The sequence below is a fragment of the Pelmatolapia mariae genome, linkage group LG22 (genome assembly GCF_036321145.2).
Source record: "Pelmatolapia mariae isolate MD_Pm_ZW linkage group LG22, Pm_UMD_F_2, whole genome shotgun sequence".
Classification (NCBI taxonomy): domain Eukaryota; kingdom Metazoa; phylum Chordata; class Actinopteri; order Cichliformes; family Cichlidae; genus Pelmatolapia; species Pelmatolapia mariae.
In genome coordinates, this window is record NC_086245.2 from 29,051,243 (window position 1) to 29,056,125 (window position 4,883).

At 38.2% G+C, this 4,883-nt stretch overlaps 1 long non-coding RNA gene across 1 annotated transcript; it reads right to left on the reverse strand.

Annotated features, from left to right (window-relative positions):
• Positions 1 to 545: 545 nt before the first annotated feature.
• LOC135932424 (uncharacterized) lies at positions 546 to 2,795 on the reverse strand. The gene is made up of 2 exons (XR_010573522.1): positions 2,658 to 2,795; positions 546 to 2,037 (listed from the first exon to the last, which is right to left on the reverse strand). It is a non-coding gene; the product is annotated as an uncharacterized LOC135932424 (long non-coding RNA).
• Between the last annotated feature and the right edge of the window lie 2,088 nt (positions 2,796 to 4,883).

Below are 4,883 nucleotides of genomic sequence, written 5' to 3' on the forward strand. Positions count from 1 at the left end.
CAAAAGCACATACACAGTACTAAAATATTGTCCAACACAAGGATGGTGTGACAGAGCAACACTAAGCTGTATGAAAAACTCATGTTTTACAAATCAATGTACCCAATTCATCAGCTGATTTAACTGAGATATAGATATCTATATAGATATATATCTATATATCTTGTTTGTTTGGTTGGTTTTTGTTTGTTTTTTTTGAGTAGAGATGGTCACTGCCCTCTAAAGTCAACTATTTAAGATTGGAGAACAGTAGGTGGACAGATCCATTTTGACTTCTAACAGCATGCTTTCAAAATACAGAGCCAATCAAATCACACTGGAGATAGAAAACTGAAACAATGATCAAAATGTGTTCTGAAGTGAAACACTGAACGGTTAGTATTATTGTAGCCACCATCCAGTTTCCCCTTTACCTGAAAGAAAAGGCCAATCATAACATACTACTGTGCCACAATAAGCAAACAAGGTAATGAGTGTTATTTGAATCATTTTAAATAAGTTCATCTCCTTTTTAAAAATTCTGCAAATAAGCAAAGAGTCAGAGATGTATTCAAGTAACTTTATTTGTTAAAAATCAGAACAATTGACAAATAAGACTTCAAATTTCTTTCCCTTGAGCCGTCGATTCCAGGATAGCTCATGAATGATGTGTAACAGACAATGTGAATGAAGGCACTCCATCTTAAGTCCAAGTATCATTCCCAACCAGTTCAAGTAAACAACCTCCTCTCAGCCTCTGTGGCAATCAATAACAGCTGAGTGTAGGATGTTTACATGAACTGAGTCTGAACAACTGAACACAAAGCTACACTTTAAAGGAGCACAGTGTCTAAATCAGGTATGGATTTCAATGAATACTGAATAAAAAGGTTAACTCGGCAGTAGGGGGTAGCCAGCAGCCGCAAACATCAGACTGAAAGCTCTGTGGTGCAGACAGCTTCCAGTCGGGGATGTTTACAGCCCCAGACTACCAAGTGCATGTGGAGCCTTAAATGCAGATTATACAAACACTTTCCACGTACATTTGATCTGAAGATGCCAGCCCAGGTCCTTAATAGAGTTAAGGTCAGAAGGTTATAATGGCTATAATGGTTTTCCTTTTGAGCAACCAGGGAGCCTAGAAAAGAAAAACCTTTCCATAGCATGTTAGGCCATTGCCAAGTTGGGATCACCATACACCTATGAGGACAATTTGACACAATGAAGTGGGACTAATCATCTTGCTACACAGTATTCCAGTTCAGATCCCTCTTCCTTCTGCTTGGTGTTTACCAATCATCTAGAACTCCATCCACCTGGACCATAGTAGCAAGGCTTTCACTGGTGGATCAAACAGTTTTAAAATTACAGATATCTGGTCTGTTGGAAACGTTTTTTTAGTATTTTTATTTTGTTTATTAGAAGTCTTCCTTAAAAATATGGTTCATTTACTCCAAGCCCTTAAGCACTTTAGTATACATCCATGTTTGTGGCGAATACAGAACAGGCACCTACCATGCATGTCTTCTGGACAGTCACAAGGAGCACATGTTTAACTCCACACAGTAAGGTGACACAAAGCAACAAAACAACACAATACACCCACCTTACCACCATTTCTCTATTTGACTCACACTTTCCCCAAGATTTTTATGAACCCTCCTCATTTTTCCAAAATTATATCCATGTTTTTCATGCCAGACACTGCACTTCTGCCACACTTTATCTTCTGAGAAATCACACTCCCATTTTGCATTAGAAATGCAACTTGTTTAATTTAACTAGAGGTTATTTAATAACAAACACCTGGCAAACCAATTAGCAACCATGTCCAATTTAAAAGAGAACAAAAAAACAAACTCAGCTGAATCTGTTTAAATCCTACTGACATGTGACTGCATAGTAATTTCTGCCGTTAGACATGAAAGAAAAAAAAGCAGCAGCATAATATTTGGAACACAGTTTACGCACTGGACCAGGAAGACATGCTATGAAACTGTAGATGCTGTCTGAGGCGAATGCTGACCAGATGTATATCCGTGTACAGTTTAGTTGCTCCTTAAAGAAAGAAAGAGAAAAAAAAAAGAGGAAAAATGAGGAGTAAAGTTAACATTAAATCGTTTCCGAAATACTTTAGTTTAGTGCCAAGCATCCATAGAGCCTCGTGAATTAGCACAATGGTGCTCCTGGGAGAAAAATGACAACAAAACAAAACAACTTTGTCCCTCACTGCACTGCCTCAAAAGATTAACGAGCTGTTTCACGCTGACTTGCGCCACAGGTTAAATTACATTAGCTACGAAACAGCTGTTTGGTGCCTTGTTATTTAGAAGCATATTGCGGTTTAACGGTACTGTAATGTCACTGAAGTAAACTTGCACTGCTGGTAAAGACTGTTGCAAGGCCAGCTACTGTGTCCTATCCTAACTCAACACAGAAAAAGCTAACTTAAACAGCAAGATGACTGTTAGTAACAAACGTCAACTGCTTGTGAGGTAACCGGCATCTCTAGAGAACTGCTTAAAGTAACTTTGTGCTGCCAGGCGTCCTACCGGAGCGAACAATATAATGTGGTAAGTGTTAGCACTAGCTAACCAACGACCTAGGCTACAGCTAGCTCGCTAGCTGCTGTTAGCTTGTCTGTGACCCTAACCTTGTGCTGTGTGACGTTCCCTTACCGGTATATAAAACGATTATTCCCGGACGAACGACACGACAGCATCCAGTGCAGGGAATTACTTTGTATTTTGAGTCAACCTGGTAATGTTCTGTGCTATTCTAGGAAGCCTGTTTAGTTTCCTTCCGTTTTCATTCACTTGTCTTTATTTTGACCTTTGGTTACTCGACACCAACATTGACGTCATTGTCATGGCAACACAGTCCCTCCTACCGCGAGCCCGGACAGACATACGGTAGTTACTTTTACGTTTTACGCTTGAAATATAGGCGTAATTAGCATCTCACTGTGAATGTAGTGTTTTTTTGTTTCTAAAGAGTTGAACAGGCGCAAAGAAAGCTAAATTCCGGTTTGTTCGTGAGAAGAAGTAATGATAAAATAACAGAAAGACGAATATAACTAAAATCTGTTTAAACTGTTAAGTAAACGTTCACAAATATGTTTAAACTACAAAAAGCAGAGTCATATCAAAAAAGCCAGTTTGAATAATTTGATTATTTAGGCATCAGCAAAACTATTATTTTTGCAAGCCTGTTTTTTTTAACTACTTTGTTTTTTGCATACATAATTAGCAATATAAAGCAATTATAAAGGACAGGAGCCTCAGACTGAGATTTTGAATTCTAGCATTAGCACACTTTGTTTTCTTTTTTTTTTTCTTTTTGCTTTTCTCTTTTCTTCCCTCTTGCCTTTCATCCAAATCTGCAATGACGTTTGGAGGCCAAGAAAATATCATTGAACTGAAGAAATGTACTTAAAGCAAGTACTTAAGGCAATCAGTTGCCTTAATGTTTTATTTTTTTCATGTTTTCTGTGACATTCCTTGCATACTAGCATCGTGCACCCTGCTGTTATGTGCTGCATTGTCTCAGGGGCATCTTTGCACAGCCTGCACCTGGGGTCTTACCTGGTGTGGTAAACCCATGTACCAGGTGTGGTACATGCTGTACAGGCTCCTGTCCATTCATGATGGTTCCTGTTGTTGCGCCTCTCCTTTCTCAGGTTTCTGCGGCCTGAGGTATCCACTAAGCACATGATCAGTTGTGGTTATCTTCCTGATATACTCATGGATGTTTGTTGTTTCATCTTTAATATTGGTTTTGACATGCTAGAATTTGGCCTTCTGCATAGCGTACAGTCTCATGGTGCTGTATTTGGGGTGAAACACTCACGCATGATAAGAAGCTTTGTTGTCTTGAAGTCAGTGACTTCTCTCTCCTCCTTTGGCCAGCTTATTACCCTAGCAGGGTATCTGATGACCAGCAGGGCAGAAGGTTTGGCTACCCAGATCTCAAGCTTGAAGCACAACCAAAAACCACCCACAGGGTGAGTGGAGAAAGTTTTATTTATAGATAGATAGATTAGATTTTAGATAGATATTATAGTGCCTTTTAATTAAGGTTGGATTGTGGATCTTGATCATTGTTTTTAATGTTTTTTGACATTTATAAAAGTATATGTTAAAGATTTTTTTTAAAAAAAAAACATTTTGCTTTACATGCTAGCTGTAAATTCCCAAGACTCAAATTTTGGCAATTGAAAGTCATCCATTTGAGCCCAGGGGCTTAGCATTTTCTTTACTTTTGTAATTCATTACGTAATATTTCATTTACATTAATAGTCACTGTGATTATTAGATTCGTTACCGATAAAGATTTACATCCCTAATTCATATTTCACAAAGGCATCAAACATATTACACAAGTTTAGCTTTATTTAAACTTTGTTCAATAGTGCACATTGGTATTTATTCGCCCAGATTACTGGTCTCAGCTCTGCCTTAGCTGCTAGTAGTTACTATAGCACAAGTATTTGCTTGAGGGGAACCCTAAGTCCAGTCTAACAAAGTTATGCGGCCTGTCGATAACAGGCTTTCAATTGCAAAAAAAAAAAAAGCAGGAAAAAAAAAGAAGAAAGTGCTTTGAAAAAAGCAATTTGGAAGCTACCTTGTAGCTCTGAGCATTCACCAACTGCTTATGCCTGTGGAATAATCTGTGATTAATCATTTAAGGTACATGCTTTTGCCCCACTCATGTTTTCTATTGCATCATGCCTGTTGACATATTTGATAAGCAGTGCGCTCATTAATCTAATTAGTGCCTTTAGCTACTTATGTTTATTCCATCAGATGGATCAGATCAGACTGCTTTACTCTCATCTCTGCCTTAGCGTGTCTTTGTGTCCAGTCAAAGTGTAATAGATGTAATACAGCAATTCTTTAAGCATA